The 19,943-nt window shown below is 40.7% G+C and overlaps 1 protein-coding gene across 1 annotated transcript in view; it reads left to right on the forward strand.

Moving 5' to 3' along the window:
* The first annotated feature begins 875 nt into the window (after positions 1 to 875).
* Positions 876 to 19,943, forward strand: part of LOC121868068 — a 46,380-nt gene continuing 27,312 nt past the window's right edge. The window contains exon 1 of the mRNA XM_042368339.1: positions 876 to 967. The gene's annotated coding sequence lies outside the window, so the exon portion shown is untranslated. The remainder of the gene's footprint in view (positions 968 to 19,943) is intronic.

Consider the following 19,943-nt stretch of genomic DNA (forward strand, 5'->3'; position numbering starts at 1 on the left):
CTAACTTTAACCCACACCACTCAGAACCTCCCACACACGCACTAACCTAACCCACACCACCCAGAACCTCCCACACACGCACTAACCTAACCCACACCACCTAGAAGTCATCAATCATCTCCTAACTTAGCCCACACTAATCAAAACACATTAATCCAACCTAATATCAGCTCACGCGACTCATTAGCGCATTAGGAACCTTGAGTGTAGACACAGATTAAAGCATTTGAATTTGTACTCCCTTGAGTGAGGGGCGATATGATCGAGGTGTATAAATGGAAGTCAAGGTTAACAAAGGTGATATTACAAAGGTATTCAAACTATCTATCCAACCAGGAGCGAACTCGTAGCAATGGTTTTAAATTAGACAAGTTTAGATTTAGGCGCGAGATAGGTAAACACTGGTTTGGGAATAGAATAGTGGATGAGTGGAACAAGTTACCAAACTTCATCATTAACTCGAACACACTGGATAGCGTCATATATAGGCTGGACGGATATATGAGTGATAGGGGTTGGGTGTAAACGGGACTGTCTATTATGGGCCAATAGACCAGCTACAGTTTCCTCCATTCTTATGTTCTAATCAGCCTTAACGCAGCCAACACCACTCAGGACCCATCAATCACCTCCTAACTTAACCCACACCAGCAGAACTCATGAATCATCCATTAACCTTAACCTATGCCACTCAGAATTACTTATATTTCATAAATTTAATGGTAACAGTATTTCATAATGCACTACTGAATGATAGCAGTGACCATAAATTATTGCAATAAATATAATTATGAAAATAAACTGTCAACGAGAACAGCAACCCTCTAGACTGAGAACCACAGTAAGCTCACTAAGCTTTATCAGACACTTGTGGCTGGTCGTGGTGGATGCCGGCCGTCCAACGTCTCGCTCTTCTGTTGTGTCTCAACTTCTCCATCCTGCGGCAAGACTCTCATACTCTAACAACGTGAGTTTCCCTTTTCAATCACACGCGTATATATAAATTTTATAGGCAGACCTGACCTGACCTGTCACGATGATTCAGTGATGACAAAATGTTAAGATTCACCATTGTTGTCGAGTTGTAAGTGAGCTTAGCAGGCCAATAAGGGACTGGTAGTTTAGTCCACAAAAGGTGTGAGTGGAAGGTTACAGCGTCGACAGTGTCATATACGTGCGACTATTAGATGTACTGTATGTTGACGTTATGGCCAACCCTATACCCTGTTACCTGGTAGCTGACTTACCTTCATCAACCTGAGTGGTGTGAGTGAAACAACTAAATAGCGTCTTAGTGGATAAAAACGATATCTAACATCTTGGTGGATCAAAATTTAAGTAAGAAATTCGTATAGTTAAATTAACAACAACAAGGAACCTATTAACAAAGATTCATAGGTTGACTTTTCATCACATCTGGAGATTTTGTGACGAAAACCACAACACGTCTTATGAAAACATCTTACATATTATTTCTTTCTATTCCATTTACCAGGTGATCTCATGTACGGTACAGGGGGAAGAAATACTACCTCAGAGGAACAATGTAACACAAAGGCTTAATAAATTTAGTCTAATTAAACATTTAAAAACCGTAATTGATGTTAATGTATTTTGAAATTACGGGAATTGATAGTTGGCATTGAATTCTAACATAGGTTTTTTGGCGAAATTAATTATTTTGCAAAACGACCGACAAGCATAGTTGGTAATTTTGCAAGCAGGCCAACCAAACTAACCTAACCTAACCTTATTCAACCATAAAGTGAGGTTAGTTTAGCTTAGCCTGTTTTTAGGTTATTTTGAAAAATTACCGATTCCTCAAAAAAAAAAAAAAACGTAACATATAAATATATAATAGGCCTACAATGTTTTACTGGAGGAATTAAGTCATCGTACTCAAGGGTTCACATCCCATATCCTGAACCCTCCCTGTGAATACTGGCATTCAATTGTTAAAAAAACTCTTAATTTTTCTCTACGATAATACTTTAATTAAGGAAGGTTCATTTGCATACCAGGTGAGCCAACGGCGGGAGGTGGCACGATATAGCCTGCCTAGACATTCTACATGGGTCAGTTGGATGCAATAAAGCCAACAAGAATAGTTTAATAGAGCCAGTGACCACAGCATATAAGAATAGTGCAACTTCATTATGTCTTTTAGAATATACTTGTGCATTACCCCCTGCAGAGCTTATCTCTCTAAGTTATCGATGTAAAGTACTGGGCAATCTTAAAGTCATAACTAGGAGAAGGAGAAACCATTCTAATGCCACAGACAGACGGAAACCTCAGACAAGGTGTAACAAGAGAAAGAAAGGTTAAAGCCTAAAGTAATAATGGAAGGCAGTTTAGTCTAATAAGGGCTCGTTCATCACCCGAGATGGGCTCCTCCCCGCCCTCCTATAACCAGATAATGATCTCTGCGCCTTTCTGGTTCACTGGCAGGAACCTCAGCAGCAGCGGGGCCGAGGGTCATCCTCCCCCTGCAGTAGAGCGGCTGTGTGTTCCTTGGACTGTGTAAGGCAGCAACTGTCGCAATCACACACTCCAGAAATCCTAGATAAGGAGACACTGTCGAAGGTATTCACTCGTCCACCTACAAAACGTGCAACGTCAGAAAAGTACCGCAGGCAGACAGTACGCTATACTATTAATTTATTCAACTACCTGTATTTATTTTTAAGTAGACGGTAATGAACCAAACAAAACATATTTTAACTAAAACTACCCTTGGGTTAGCTAAGTTCTTGTTGTCTGAAAAATACAAAGGTTTGTACTTTTCCACCATTGTACTTGTTACCATCCACCTGCGCTGTGCCTTATCGAGTAGCGTAATTGTTTTCCAGTCCATCACTCAGAGAAGAATGTTCCCGCGTGCGATAGTTGGAAGTGCAATGCTTTAAAATTTGGGATGTACGATTATTGAGAAAGAAAGCAGTATTGATTTCCTCCTTCAGTAGTTTGGTGAGGGAGGGAGGGGCCTCATCGGCAGTGGTGGTGACGGGGACGCGGAAGTAGTACAGTAAGAGAGACAAAAGACTTCGTTGTACTTGCTGAAGACCTGCTGTATCGACTTCGAGTGGCGCATAATCCGTGAATTCTGACCTCTCATCCCTTAGCTCTGACTCTTGACCCCTTACCCTTCATCTTACTGTTAACAACCTAGAGGTCGTTAACAGTTTCACTTCACCTAAATAAAAGTGGCTTCTTCAAGGTTAGACTTCTCGAGGCCGACTATAAACAGTGAGCAGCCTTGAAGGATTTTGTTACTCGAAAATGACTACCTCTTCTACTGTGGGTGTGATCTTGACGAATGTACTGGCGTGTGGGAAAGTTAGGTCAGGTTAAGTTAGGTAGGTTTGGTTAGGTTAGGTTAGGTTAGGTTAGGTTAGGTTAGGTTAGGTTTGGTTTGGTTAGGTCTTGGAGCTATTTCATCAGTCACCTCGATTAATGGACTCACCTGGAGCGGGTTTGTCCTGTAAACAAATATCCAGTGTAGGTCCCGCGATGGTGGGGAGGAGAAGGTCACGTGATGCTGGGGAGGAGGAGGTCACGTGATGCTGGGGAGCTGGTGGTCACGTGATGGTGGGTAGGTGGTCACGTGATGGTGGGGAGGAGGTAGTCACGTGATGGTGGGGAGGAGGGTGTCACGTGGGGATGGTGGGGAGGAGGTGGTGTGATGGTGGGGGAGAGTGGTGTGGGGAGGTGGTGGTCACGAGATGCCGGGGAGGTGGTGGTCACGTGGTGCTGGGGAGGTGGTGGTCACGTGATGCTGGGGAGGGGTTGTAGTGTATGTGACGGGGGTGTGATAGTTGAGGGGAGGGGATGGAAAGGGGAGGATAGTGGGGTGAACAGGTGAGGGAAGGGGGGGGGCAAAGGAAGGCGGGCAGGTGAAGGGAGGGGAGGAGGTTGCCTGAGGAAGGTGGACAGGTGAGGGGAAGGGAGGGAGAGCCAGAGGAGAGTTGACAGGTGAGGTAATGGAAGGGGAGTACAATACAATCTATGATGTTCGCTTGTTTAAGATGCAACGAAACTAAGCACTCGATACCACTGAAACTAAGCACTCGATACCACTGAAACTAAGCACTCGATACCACTGAAACTAAGCCATCTTCTTATTCAAAACAACAATGGTTGACACTGGATCCAATGAAATTCAAAAGGAAGACATTAAGAGTCGTGAACTGCCTCGACCATCAAAGGTTTACTATTGGTTGGTGGTGAAACACAGGGGGAAGCGTCGTAAAGCAATACATACAGAGGAGAAGGAAATATCGAAATTGGAAACTATCAATGGGTGGAGTCCACAGGTGTGTGAGGGAGGGGTCGTGAGGAACATGGTACTGTACCCCATTGTTCGCCTTACCTGGACAATACCCAATTAAAATCCACAATACAGTATACGCCTTTGTGTGATTATCATTAAAACGCTGGTGTTTGTGCGTGTTTTGTTTTTTTTCTGTTAATTTTTACCATCATGGAGGCTGCATACGACGTCCATGGGTCACACATTCTCCATGGTGATAACCCAGGGCAATAAAGTGAGTCTCTGTGGCATATAGACAAAAACAAAAACAAACGGGACGATGCGGGTGTTTACCTTTGTGCATGGAGGCTCCACAATACGTTTATATAAATATGGTATAAAGTCGAGTAACTGGAACTTTGTGTGTGTGTGTTTGTGTGTGTGTGTGCTACCTTGTAATGGCTGGTGGTAAAGGGTTGTGGCCAATCGCTTTTGTGTGTATCCAAGGCTCGAGGCCGTGTCCATGTGTGCTCTGTCGAAATGAAATCATGTCCAAATATAAGCAAGCTTGTATCTTAGCGTCACAAACTCCCTGCATTTGCATTTAAATGAACATCTGGGATCGTAATACAAAACATGTAAATGAGACCAGACACTTAGCCCAGAGGATCAGCCACCACCAGTTTTAAACCCTCACGTGTTTGACTCCAATAATACTTATAGGCTTCCTCGGTCGCTGGTCATGGGGTGATTTAAAGAGTCCTATGGTCACTAAGGTAGGAGTTGAAGGATTCTAGACTGACACTGGTCAGATGGATCCTTTTCCTACAGGGTCCCAAAGCTTAAGCTAACCTTCAGGAGTACTCCCAGTCCTCATGTACCCCAAACTTACAGGCCCAAACATAACTTAACATAATCTAACCATAAAAACTAGGGACTTCTCCAAATTGGCAAGAAATAAAGGAGAGAGGAAAAGAGAGAGACATGTTGAGATTAGAGAGAGAGAGAGAGAGAGAGAGAGAGAGACCAGACCAGCACTAAGTGTTACCTGGACGGACACCTCATCACGCCCATTACCTTGTGGTCAGAACTAGACAAATGATGATAGGGGGGACAAGGTGTTGGCTGGCCTCCTCATCCACAACTCAGTCTTTATCTGTGTACCCTCACCTGTGACTCAATCCTTACTCGTGTACCCTCACCTGTGAATCAATCCTTACTCGTGTACCCTCACCTGTGACTCAATCCTTACTCGTGTACCCTCACCTGTGAATCAATCCTTACTCGTGTACCCTCACCTGTGACTCAATCCTTACTCGTGTACCCTCACCTGTGACCCAATCCTTACTCATGTACCCTCACCTGTGACCCAATCCTTACTCATGTACCCTCACCTGTGATTTAACTCTGCCTCATGCTGCCCAAATTAACGACATGGACGATAACGGGAATGACAACGACGATGAAAACAACGACAATAACGACGCCAAGATCGCCATAATAGCTCTTTCAGTTGTTAAGAAGAAAAAATACCAGATGAACTCAAAATCATAGAACGAAAACCTCTGAGAATTCTGCCTCAAAAGACACACTCACTCGTTACAAGTAAATTACTCTCTCCTCTCGTTAACGTCAGGCAGGTGTATTACCCATTGGTTTAAGGCGATTCAATCTCTCACGCAGGTAACTTAAGTTGACTGGACGAAATAATACACCTGTTTTGTTTAGTGGGGTTTTTTTATAATTTGTGTGTATTTCAAAATATCTTTATTATGGAATGATTCTCTCTCTTTCTTTTTTAGCCCTCTCTCTCATCCACATACTGTACTCTCCTTCACTCTCTCCCCCCCTCCCTTCCTCCATTCTCTCTCGCTGTCCTTCCCTTCCTTACTTTCCTCCATTCTTTTTTCTTCTTTCTACAGTCTCTCTTCCCTCCTCCATTCATCTCTTCCATTCAATCCCCTTTTTTATCTTTCTCTTCCTCCCCTTCTTTCCCTTCCCTCTTTCCCTCCTCCTTTCCTCTCCCTCCCTCCTTCTTTTCCCTCCCTCCCTCCCTCTCTCCATTACCTTTTCTCTCCCTCCCTCCTTCTACATGATGGAGACGCAGACGAATCACAATGAATAAATGACAATGACTCAAGACTGTGAGCCTCTATTACTCACCAAAGATGAATAATGATCCCTTTGATGATTGATGGCGTAATCATTACAGTATCTATCTCGACGAGGGAAAAAATGAAAGATGAAGCGAGGGTATTGGTGATAGCGAAGGTGATAGTAACGATGATGAGATAGATAAGGTTAATATGCTTGGGGTCTCACCTGTAAGACCTGTTAATTTGAGTTTTGTATCTCAGGTAGAATATTTGGGGCAAAACATTAAGATAGAGATTTAATAAGAATGAGAGTAGTGTGTGGTTCGTGTCACATTATTATTATTATTATTATTATTATTATTATTATTATTATTATTAGCGGACCGAGATCGATTTTCACGTCATCATCACCAGTTTGAGTTAGAAGATTAACGTAAGAATCTAAGTGAATAACATTAGGACTTACGACCTCGACCCCTTCCTGGTAGAGAAGATCCTGAATAGATAACAAGGGCGTCGCCCCAGGGAGGGAGGGAGGGAGGGAGGGAGGGAGGGCAGCCAGCTCATCCTGACTACTGACCTTACTACTTAACATGTATTATTATTTACATATATAAAAGTACAACATAATACTGGGGTTGATCAGTAAGGTAACTGTTGTTTTATTCCTTCACTTGGAGGAACTTCTATCAGAAATTCCGTACGCCGAGATTATCATAAAACAAATCCTCACTCGTACTAGAATCCATATGCAATAAAACAACAGAAATCCTCAGTCTATTCACATGATGAACAAAGGTATACTTGGTTGACGATTTTACAACTATACAGGTAATCTGTCTATCTGTCACGGTTTACTGCCACACAGGACAAAGGTTCATACACTCACCAACGAGCATTCCCAAGACACTACACTCGCTCATTGTCTTATTGTTTGAGTGTGTCCCGGTAGTGTGTTGCCTTCTGGTAACTGGTTAATGGGCCGCAGTTCTAATTGTGTCCAGTCTGAGTCGACACAACCTGACAACCTAAGCGATAGGATTTGGGAGCGCGTCCTACTCGCCCAGTCTTGGAGGGGGTTTGATCTTAATGGTTAGGTTAGGTGGGGTCTATTAAGCCAATAGGCTCTATTAGGAGTGGGGTTTATTAGGAGTGGGGTCTATTAGGAATGGGATCTATTAGGAATGGGGTCTATTAAGAGTGGGGTCTATTAGGAATGGGGTCTATTAGGAATGGGGTCTATTAAGAGTGGGGTCTATTAGGAATGGGGTCTATTAAGAATGGGGTCTATATAACTTGCATCCTCACTCTCTCATGTCCTGTAAATAATGTTCACTGGCACCGTTTTCTTAAATGAATACATTAAACGTTGTCCCATTTTCTTTAATTGATCAATACTTTTTCCCTACAAGTTCTCTCATTTTCTTTACCTGACTATAATTTGTTTTTCTCAACTCTCTTCATCGTTTCACCTCACTTCAGATCATGTTCCTCGTTCACTTACACAGCCCTGTCAGCCTGTCACCTCATCCCCCCATTCTCCCCCATGTCTCATAACTCCCCCAATCATCTACCTCGGGCGTTTTACCCCTGAAGGTCGATGACTGGTCCTCCTGTGTGGAAAATTGAGTCATTATCCCCTGGCTGTAAACTTACATCCTCAAGGTGTTCAGAAACGTTTATTTCCCTCTGGTTTTGATAGAGTAGCCCATCGTTGGAATGTTGCCTACAACCCAGTGTTGAAATTATGCCACAAAAGCCGCGTTGAACTGACATAAAGCGCCCCAATATCCTTTAAGGACGAAACTTGAATATAAAAACATCTAAAGACTCTCATATTAATAATGTTTACGAGGCACCAACAGTTATAGGGAAACTTATTTAGGTTAGTTATCCAAAATTAACTGCATCGATGACAAATGTTGACCCTAACATGTAAAAAAAAATAGTGATGTTACACCTTCACTATCACAATGTTCATGCTAAGAGAGAGAGTATATGACTATTTGGTTAATAGATATATAATATCATATAGGACTAAATAAATAAACAATAACAAAACTAAAAAGTTATTCTAAATTTCCAATATATATGAGGTTTATAAATCGATACAGTTTTGAGTTTCATTTTATATCTGTACAACAACCTTTCTGTTACTTCCTATAAGTGTTGGCTGGTGCACACCCTAGATTGCTTGTCTTGTCAACACGCTTCCCCAATTAGTTCTTCTTATCAGTTTAATCTACCTATATCAAACTGTTCCTACCGGTCAGTCCAGTCCAGGCTTGACCGGACGAGCTTCTCCCAGCACGACGAACACCTTGTCTCTCCACAACGGGATGACCGGGACAAAACGATCATTCGTGTGTGAGACGACGACAAACAGACGCCGGAGCTGTGATGGTGATGAGGGGTGGCAAATTGACCAAGGTCCCTCCCCTCCACCTCTCTTTTTTCTCCTGTCTCCCCCTGATACCTCCACCACCACCAACCTCACCTCACCATTTTGTCAGAACCATCACCACTTCACTCACAGTCAGCCGGTACTACCAGCGTACTACTACCTCTTCCCTGACACCTCCTCCTCATCACCAACTAGGACCAAGTTAAACATCATGCAGAACACACCATAACTTTAACACCGAATCAGGACATACAGTTGCCTCCCATATATAACGGTTGGAGTTAAAAAAAAAAGAAATCAGTTCACAAACAAAAACCAACCTCTCTGTTGAAAATAGTACCTAAATAGTGTAATTCAACATTAAAAAATCAATTAAATATAAATCTGGTACATTATTTCAACGGACCATAGCTTTTGTATCGTGAGAAGAGGTGTAAGAATAGAGTATTTGTATACATGATTATTTGTAGAGTGAATGAACATGTAGCGAGGGATATCAGTGACTAGAAAAATATAAATGTTGAGACGAAAGCATAATAAAGTAATTTATGTCGACCTATCTCCCTGTATAAAAGTCGATATAGAGTTCCGTGGTTGTAATCTACAGATTCTAAACTGTGGTAGTTTTCACAAAACGATACAAAATTGCTAAGACAAAAGAACGGTTAGGTCGGGAAAAGTTAGGTTAGTTTAGGTTTCGTTGGATTTGGTTTGGTTCTTTTTCTGAGTGTTTTTACCACCCAATTTTTCTCTAGTTCAAAGCCCTGCCCACTTTGTGCGATCAAAATTGTATTTTCTTAAGTGAAATCGAAAGAAAAATAATTGGAGGCATTTGGAGACAGAAGGAGGAAGGTGAACATTAATTGTACTCACCGACTTCCGAGAACATTATGATGTAGGAGGTGTGAAAGTGAATCTTGGGGAAAAAATCTTGGTTATTACGTTGACCTTACTGGACGTCCTCACGAAGACCAACAACACTGAGCCACTCAGTCACATCACCCTTGTACAGTCATGTTGATAATGTCGTTCCAGTATATTAGCGCCGCCGTTTCCATAACACCTTCTTATATATAGTTGCCAGATACTGCTTTACATACATTCTGCCAGAGCCACCTGTTGAGTAAAGTACCAGCTATGGAGACAGATTCTTAACCCAAAATGAATACATTTTAAGAAATATTAAAGTCCTGGTTGAATAATTATCCCATTTTATTGTTAATTATATTCATAATTTATCTTCTAAAATGCTTAATCTTTGACTCATCTGACTACACTCGGCCCTGATCCTGTACTAGAGTGACCTTGCGTAGTGATTGTGTACAGAAGTGAAGAAATGAATAATACAAATAATAAAATAGAGACTGTTTTAACAGTCTTACTTGCCATAAAAAAATAACATACAAATGAGGAGAAAATAACTTTTGGTGACTTTTGGTGTAATGAAACAATCTTATTGAACGAAGGAGGAAGGCAGAGAGAAAGGGAAGGAGGGAGGAAGAAGGTTGGAAGGAAGGAAGGGTGAAAGATAGAAGGATGGGAAGGAAGTGGGGAGGAGGATGTAAGGGAAAGAAGGAAGGGAGTGGGGGAGGGTGGGAGGGAAGGAAGGAAAGAAGGGAGGATGGGAAAAAGGAATGAATGAGAACTGAGAAGGAAGGGAAGGAAGGCGACCTTGTTAATATACTGTATGTTGAATAATAAACAGCCCGTCAGCCGTCCAACCAAGGTCTCAATTACTAAAGTCTAGTGAGATAAAATTTTCCCTCGTAACAGGTGAGAAACTACCTATTTGACTCATTTATAGATACGACACAACGATGGATTTTTAAAAGTTCGTACGTTAAATTTTCTCCGTAAAATAGAGATGTAATAAGTCAAGCTAAATTATTATCGAGAATCTTTGAACAATACAAGATATTTTATACAGCAGGTTTGTCTATTAACTGCTACTAAATGACGGTATCTTGTTCAGGTAAAGTTTCAGTGTATATATATATATATATATATATATATATATATATATATATATATATATATATATATATATATATATATATATATATATATATATATATATATATATATATATATATATATATTTTATTCTTTTAATCATTTTTATCTGAACTCTTTTCTTGGTACCTTTTTTAGAATAGCCCTGGCACAGTTTATCGACCCACAAAGGCCTTGGGGGGGGGCGCGAAAAAATAAGAGTAAAAAGAAATTAGATATAGAAGAGAAAAAGTCTATATTAATTTACACTACGAAGATGCCGGGAAACCGGCTTTTTGAAGTGAGACAGATTGTAAGAGCATGGAAACACAGAAGGCAGAGCATTCTACAGTTTGGCTGTGTGAGGAAAGAAGGATATACTATAACGGGTTATTCTAGTGTGAGCGACAGCCACAAAGAAACGGTGGGCACCGCGGGCAAGACGACTATTACGAGGCCACGGTCTTGCTGGCGGTACACAGGATGCCAAATCCACCGAACATTGCCCGTTAAAGTACCTGTAAAATAGAGAAAGAGTGAAGCAACATTGCGGCGAAGAGAAAGGGAAGAGAGATTATCAGTTAATGGAGGGGAGTTAATAAGACGAAATGCCTTCGATCCCACCCTATCTAACAGTTGGACAGAAGAAGAGCCACCCCAAATATGAGAGCAGTACTCCAAGTTAGGACGAATGAATCCCTTATAAACTTGAAGCAACTGCTCAGGAGTGAAGTAGCTACGGCATCTGTACAGCATTCCCAGCTCTCGGGTGGCAACTTTGACAATTTTGTGGAAATGTGGCTTCCATGGTGAGGCCTCGCATATCTATTTTAGAATTCAGCCGAATGATTGCGACCTGAAATGTGATTCGTGGGAGATCTTCCATTTTGGGAAGTGTAATTAGTAAATACTGTTTTATTACTATTGAATTTCACCAAGTTTCTACCTCCCCATTCAGAGATGCTGCACAGATCCGCATTGATAGATGAAACGATATCAACCTTAGAAATAGATTTCATTTGAGAGTTAGGGGGAGGGAAAAATGTGAAGAAGAGTGAAGAGTAGAATCATCAGCGTAAGAATAGATAGAATAAAGTCGTAGTGTGAAGTAAATCACCGATAAAAAGAAGGAAGAGAGTAGGTGAAAGAACAGAACCCTGTGGGACACCACTATTGGTAGAGAAAGAGCGAGAGATTGATCCCTCGACAACAATTACCACGGATCGGTTTTCAAGGAAGCTAGAAATTAGAGAACAAAGTGGGGAGAGAAACCATACGAGGGAAGTTTAGAAAACAAGGACTTGTGCCATACCCTGTCAAATGCTTTGGAGATGTCGAGGACAACGACGAAAGTTTCTCCATAATCCCTAAGAGAGGATGACCAAAGATGGGTGCAGTAGGAGAGCAGATCACCAGTAGATCTTCCTTGGCGAAAGTCATGCTGGTGATCCGATAGAAGAGAAAGGCGTTCAAGGTGACGGAGAAAATGGGAGTTTAAGATAGTTTCGAAAATCTTAGAGAGGGATGAAGTTAGGGCAATGGGGAGGTAGTTAGAGGGAATAGAATGGTTATCCGTCTTCGGGATGGGCTGAACCGAGGCATGCTTCCAAGAAGAAGGAAAAGTTTGCGTTTTGAGGCAAAGGCGAAAGAGGCGAGCAAGCACAGGGGTCAGAATTTTAGCACACTCCCCCAGAACACGAAGGGGTATTCCATCCGGTCCATGCGCCTTACTCACATCCAAACTAGATAACACACCAGCAACCCTACGAGTGGAGATTATAGGAAAGTGCATAGGTTCAGTAGGAGGAGCAGGAGTAAGAGGAGTAGAGTTGGAATCGTCTAAGTATGGAATTAGAGTAGAATAAGATGCCAAAGAAATTGGATTTATCAGGGGAAGACTTGGCTATAGAGTTATCAGGTCGGAAGAGAGGAGGAAAATAGATTTCTAAGGTTAACTTCATGGATAATTAATTTCCCTATGACTTGTAGTTTGATAACAACAATTCTTTTGTTGTTGATTCTATTTCTAATTACATTTTTACTTCTCCTTTTTTCTCTTTGTAATCGTTTGGTAATTATATACTAATTATCTTTTATCTTTATTTATCCATCCCCCCACCGCTTGAACTCATTTATTTCCAGTTACACAGACCATCACACAGACCCAGAAACAATACAATCAAGTCTGAGGGGCCTCGTGAGAGTCAAACAAACACACTCAGTAATCAACACTCACCGGATGCCTATAAGGGCGTCTTCCCAGCCAGCCTCCCCTCCATCAGAATCATCTCACGTCCTCATTACAGTAAATTAGTGCTTGCTGAGGCAGGAGGAGCCGCGGGCCGATGGCGGTGGGTGACGGCGCGCAGTCATTACAGTGTGGTGGTGTCTTACCAACCTCACCGCTTGTAGGTACGTTGGTCCACCGTTCTAGATTACCAGATACCTTGTTATTAGTGACCAAATATGCCGAAAAGCGAGTCATAGTGTACCCGGGGCCTTGTGAGGGCCGTGTGAGGACGTGCTTCCTATAGCCACACACACACGGGCCACTATGTTTAAAGGAATCCACGTGAAATTCCTGCCCCACCTGGAGATGTGTGAGGCCACGTGTACAAGGCTTCATTATACTGCTATACAAAACGACAGCCAAATTTCATCAGGATCTGTGTCATAACCGGATGCGTTCTCCTGCCTTCACTTAGTGGTGACAAATAAACCGCCATTCTCTGCACCACCACCACCATCACGAACACTACCACCACCACCATCACTCCTTGCACCACAAGGACTGTCATGATCACCATTCTCTACACCTGTACAAAGGCATCTCACCTGTACACTCCTCAGTCATCCTACGTCATGTAAGGTTAGGTTAGATTAGGTTAGGTTAGGCTAGAGGTAGTACAATAGTCATGGACATGATCCGTGTACGTGCAACCTCCTGCAAAAATGCATTAGGGATACACATATGGTTAACTACACTATAAACGAAGACTAATGGTAAAATACATAAAGATATGAAACACTTATATGCCCCAACAGATGAGATGAAAGATAATGGGCCTGACCTCCGTTAATCGAGGAGGTCCACACAACACCGTTTACACCTGGCGGCCCTCAACTCTCAAATATGGCTTTATACTGCACTTAATACTGCCACCAAGCTTAATGATACCTCTACTTTATTTTATTGACGCTTAACGAGCTCCAACTTCTGTGTCATGCAAAACGAAGTGTCTTAAATTGGCTTCTTAGAGAAAACTGATGTTACTACAGAAAACGGGACTGTGGATATGTGTAGTTTTGTTGTAGTTCCGCTGTTTTTATGATACGTCTCCATTATATGAGAGGTTCTAGGTACAGATGTGTTCATAAGATAGCCTGTTGTCTTAAGAAGTGATTTAGGTGAGTGGAAGTAAAGAAGCATGTTTTAAGGAAGGGATGGACCTCTTACTAAAATCTGATACCCAGTGCTCATGTGTTACTACCAAGAGATATAAGATGATTACCAGGGTACTTAGGTGGTGGTGGTGGTCTCAAGAATGTTTAAGGTACAAGAGACATAATAACAAGAGAGAGAGAGAGAGAGAGAGAGAGAGAGAGACGCGTTAAACAAAAACTACATTCAAGTCGAACACGACAATGGACGAGCTGGCGGTTCTGGGTAAACACAAGAAATACACTCTGCCACGTTCGTAGAGTGATACGGCATATATAATTTGCAATAAAAGTTTAAAGTCCTGCTATAATAGTCGAGATAAGTTTATTTCTCTAGAAACAGGGTCGCCATTTGCAATGACGTCACTACTTTCAAACTCACCGCTGCAGTCGGAGGTAGTAGAAAGGATGTGCTCTTCAGACCCCAAATGCTAAGTTCAAGTAAGTTTTAAGGGTCTTTTTTTATGGTCTAAGTCATAGACATTTCGTAAGTAAAGAAATATGCCGTGAAGAGCAGCTTCAAACATAGGTTGGGTGGATATATGAGCGACAGGGGTTGGGTGTAAATGGGACTGCCCAGTATGGGCTAATAGGCCCGCTGCAGTGTCCTCCATTCTTATTTTCTTTTGGACATAAAAAACTCCCATGTTCAAACCAGCTCAGCTGTAATGTTCTCTTACCTGGTAGACTTTCTCTTTTTTTCAGTGCATTTACACAGTATATCAATACCAGATGGAGATACGAGTAAATTTAGAAGTGATGACATTGTGTGGACTTTGTTTTGAGAATGCCTGATGCTAGCTAAACATGATAACAAAGTGCTATTATTGTTTTGATTATTCACTAACGAACCACTGGGATGTATCATCATTTATATTAATTAATGGGTAAAATTTGACTTTAAATACCATAAGTATTTTGATGTTTAGATTCGAGATAGGCTATATTGGGTAAATGTTAAGTTTTGGTCATCCCTGTGCTTAGACATGGAGACTATGTTTTTTTTTCTGATGGTTTACAATTTGTTATGACCGATTTAGACTTTCATTTCTATCGGAAATCACTAGTTTTGAGTTACTACCCCCCCCTTGCCCTTACCGATGTATGTTAAGCTAACCTTATAACTCATCATACCCTAGCCTAGCGTATGATCTGTATTTTATTATACGATCGAAAAATGTTTTGCGACAGAAATCCTGTAGATATAATGTGTTTTATTGTTTAAAGTAGGTGCTGGATTCTGTCATGGGGAAATGTGGTCGAGCAGCAAGCCACTATCTTTTCTTATCTGCTTATCTTTCTGGTGAGGAACTGTCGGTACTCATGCACATTGGCACGAAGCACCAAGGACACTTTGTCTTTGGCTTGAACATTGTATATGGCCACAACACATACTCCACAGCTGGCTGCTTCTCGCTCTGCGGCTCGCCCCAACCAGTGACGTCACAACCAATTACATAGGCCCGCTTAACCTGTGACCATCTTGAAGGAGAGAAGATATAGGTAGGGCCAAGTACTGCAGGTATAGGTAGGGCCAGGCACTGCAGGTATAGGTAGGGCCAAGTACTGCAGGTATAGGTAGGGCCAGGTACTGCAGGTATAGGTAGGGCCAGGTACTGCAGGTATAGGTAGGGCCAATTACTGCAGGTATAGGTAGGGCCAAGTACTGCAAGTATAGTAAGATCAGAATGTAAACTGATATTGAAAAAGTTTGTTTAGCCAGACAGTTAAATTAAACAGTGTTGATAACATGAACTTGAATTGAGAGATTTAAGAGCTGTAGATTTATTGAAAGAGTGATGTATATAAAGGATCGTTTAGCCATATGAGACAAAAATATAAAATCTCTCTAATCTCTCAATCTCTCTAATCTCTCAATTTCTCCAATCTCTAATCTCTCTATCACTCTAATCTCTCTAATCTCTCCATGACTCTATTCTCTCTAATCTGCCTGTCTGCCTCTTTACCTATCTGTCTGTCTGTCATTCTATCTCAAGACCTCGTAGGACTACTTCTTATTTTGACTGAGACATATTAGAACTGAGACATGTAATGGCTGTGGCCAATTAGGAATAGTGATATATTATCTGGGGCCTATGCCATATTATGACTGGGGTCTATAGGAAATGTTAAAACTGGGGTCTATTAACACCAGGAAATACTATAACTGGGGTCTATTAACACTAGGAAATATTATAACCGGGGTCTATTAACACTAGGAAATATTATAACTGGGGTCTATTAACACTAGGTAATATTTTAACTGTGGTCTATTAACACTAGGAATATTATAACTGGGGTCTATGACATTATGACTGGCGTGATTGGGACAGGAGCTTATTAGGACTACATCAGAGTCCTTCACGAGCATAACATTAGTTGCGACATATTTGGTGTGGAGATAATGGCTTACCCTGGAGCACCCCACACCATGATTCTCAAATACTCGTAAAATACGTTTAATTTCTTTCCTGGTTAAAGTTTTAAAGTAATTTCGACGCCATAGGACGATTCTTACAAGAGTTCTGGACCCCCCGGGTACAAACTTGACTGAGGAATGTTGGTTGTTGACACTGGTGGAAAGAAATACCACGAACAATTTATTAAACTCTATTTTTTTTTTTAAATTGAAAATATACAAGACGAACTAACTTGTGACAACTTAGCAAAAATACAGATCGATGGTTGGGTTAGATTAGATTATATTAAGTTAGGCTACTTTGTGTTGCTAGAGAAGTTAATAGGTGTGTGTGTGTGTGTATGTGTGTGTGTGTGTGTGTGTGTGTGTGTGTGTGAGTTCGTTCGTGGTACTTTCCAACATTGTAAGTCACACGCTAGCCCGTCGACACCCAAACACCCACACATGGTAAAGGCAGGCGATCATTCTGTGCACCTGTCAGCTGACTTTTCCTCTTTTTTTCTAGCTAAATTGTAGCGCTAATAAGTAGAGGTTCATTGTCCGCCCGTGAGTTCTATTACAAGAGCACCATTGTCGTAATGACGGGGTGGCGGGGGCAGGGAGGAGTTACTGCTGCTCCACGCTCAATAAGGTAACGTCATGAGGGAGGATAAAGATAAAGATCAGTAATAATCATAAATCTATATAATATTATTGACTTAACACAGAAAGATTAATTTTCTGTTTCTAATTTACAATATTTATTTAATTATTTCATCTTATATAAGTTTCAGGGTCGTTAATTTATCATTAGTTTATATCTTGACCAACTCATCTACTTGAATTTTCTTTTAGATTAACTATTTGTTGTTATATGATAAATTGGTTATTTATTATCAGGTTCTGCCTTTGTTACTTAGTTATTAATTAAACTTTTATGTTACCAATACCAACTGAATACTTTTATTATTCTAAGTAGTACTTAGTAACATTTGTAGTAGTAGTAGTAGTAGTAATAGTAATACAGTAGTAGTTGATTTAATATTATTATTACTATTATTGTTATTTTTGTTGTTGTTGTTGCCCCAAAAAAAGGTTGAGACACCCTCCGAAAATTACTGATGCTGGCCAACGTGTCGATATTAATTACAGGATGATTAAAGAAACAGGCCCCAATCCTACTGGGTCCCAATCCTACTGGGTCCCAATCCTACTGGGTCCCAATCCTAATGATGTCTAATCGTCAGGGGTTGTATTCCTAATCCTCAGGTTTAGCTATATTGCGACAGTTTCAGTTAAGTTAGGTTATGGTAAGGTTAGGTTAGGTTGGGCTGGGGACCTATGGTAACGAGAATCAACTGGTGTGCCGTAGATCACTACAGCCACTCAGAAAACACACAATACATCAGCCTCATCATTCCAACAAAATCGGTATCTGATTTTCTTCTTCAATCTTATGCAAACTTAAGATATTATTATTATTTTTTTATCCAAACTGTATTTTAGGATGACGACCTGATGTTCTGTCTCGTTCAGTAGAAGACGTGAATCAGAAACAGATTCGCAAAGGCTAGTAGATGAAATTCCCTGTAACTGAAGATGTGAGAAACTGAGAATGCACTTTTGGTTTATTTGAACTAAACTACAATAATGACGTACAAGTAATGGAAACAAAATCCAACACAGACTCTACCTTAACTAGATACGTTCACTCACTGATAAGTCAAGTTTAGATAGAGAATACTTACCAACAGTCTCTATTTTACTTTTGTTCCTTACCGTATATACATATATAACTATTTGAAGTGAAATCTAAGTGAAAAATTATGAGAACCCATGAGGTTGATCCTGGTGTCAGATATTCAAAGATTCTTCAGCTTGTTTTTTTCCCACCTGACTGGGGATAAAAGAATGTATATAGTTAAAAAGGTAATTTCACAGTAGTTTCGATGTCATCCTGGGCAGCCATATTTAATTGTGTCGTAGGATAAGTGAGCCAATGGGATGTATTTTCATGTTGCTAGTTTGGGGTCAAATTAATGTAGGATATTTATTTATTTGTTTGTTTATTAAATTTTTGATAACTAGTGTATTTAATAACCTTGAATACTAGCTTAAAAGTGCAGTAAGTAATTTATTATAACATCTACAACAAGACTCTACAACCTACTGTCCAGCATTTCTATCGGGGTTATGATTCACCATGTTAAATAAAGGACCCTGAGTAGAACCGTTTAACAATTTATTTATCAGAGTCACAAATCAATCAAATGTAACATAACGACCCAACTTTAGATCTGTTTAGGTTAAGTTTGGTTAGATTAGGTTAGGGTGGTTCTTCTCATCTGTTTTTAAGTATATAAATGTTTCAGTGGTTCTGTTCTGGGTACTATCTAACATCGACTATTTTGCTCTATATGGATCCATAAGAACAGGTGTAAACAGTACGTATAGTCAATCACAGGTGTAGAATTTGTGCTCGTACCACAGTGTGTGTATGGTGGTCAAGTCTTATGGGACAATGTGGTTAGCACTGCACTCGAACGCCTTCATTTCCCCAGCTGTGAAGTTAGGAGTTAGGTACTCAGTACAGAGCTGGACTGAACGAGGTTGCCCCAGACGCGAATCAGGGACTCTTAGGAAGGAAGGTAAGTGCTACATGTAAAGATATATACAGTACAGCATATCCAATTATTTTTTTATTTTTTGAAGCGAAGATGTTTAGCCCCTTGAGTATCGGCTACCACTTGAACTGAATAAAATCGTTTGGTATTAGCCAAATAAAATGGTAAACGAGGCGTCCCCTTAGTGAATGAGTTAAATAATTCTCTAAAATCTCTAAATCATTCAACAAAGATCAGTTTGAGTGACTTTACTACGATATTTTATAGTTAACATGTTTGGGTCTACAGCGTACGAGGTTTGGGTGACTCACGGGAAAATTAATCCCAGGCTGTCAGACGCTCTCAGCTGGGGAGTTTTTGAGGGGTTGTTATCGGATATAATCTGGGTTAGGTCGTGTGCAGCGAGAACCCGGAAAGCGGAAGCTGCTACTCGAATATCACGCCAGATCTCCGATTCAAGCCTTACTCGAACACTCATTAGAGGAATTACTGCGGTGCGTGTGGTTAACAAATGAATGATTTTTAGGAGTATTACGATAGAATTACATTTGTGTATCAAACCATTTTTGTGGGAGAAATGTTATCTTTGTTTTGTCTTTTTGGGGCTTTTGTTTTTCTGAAATCAGATAAGAGGAAATGAATGAATATCAATGTATGTATGTATGTATGTTAGTGAGCGTTCTGTGTTAAACTGTATCAAATTTAACTAAGGTACCAAAATAATTATAAGTTTAAC

This window comes from Homarus americanus, unplaced genomic scaffold (genome assembly GCF_018991925.1).
Source record: "Homarus americanus isolate GMGI-L3 unplaced genomic scaffold, GMGI_Hamer_2.0 scaffold6894, whole genome shotgun sequence".
In the NCBI taxonomy this organism is placed as follows: domain Eukaryota; kingdom Metazoa; phylum Arthropoda; class Malacostraca; order Decapoda; family Nephropidae; genus Homarus; species Homarus americanus.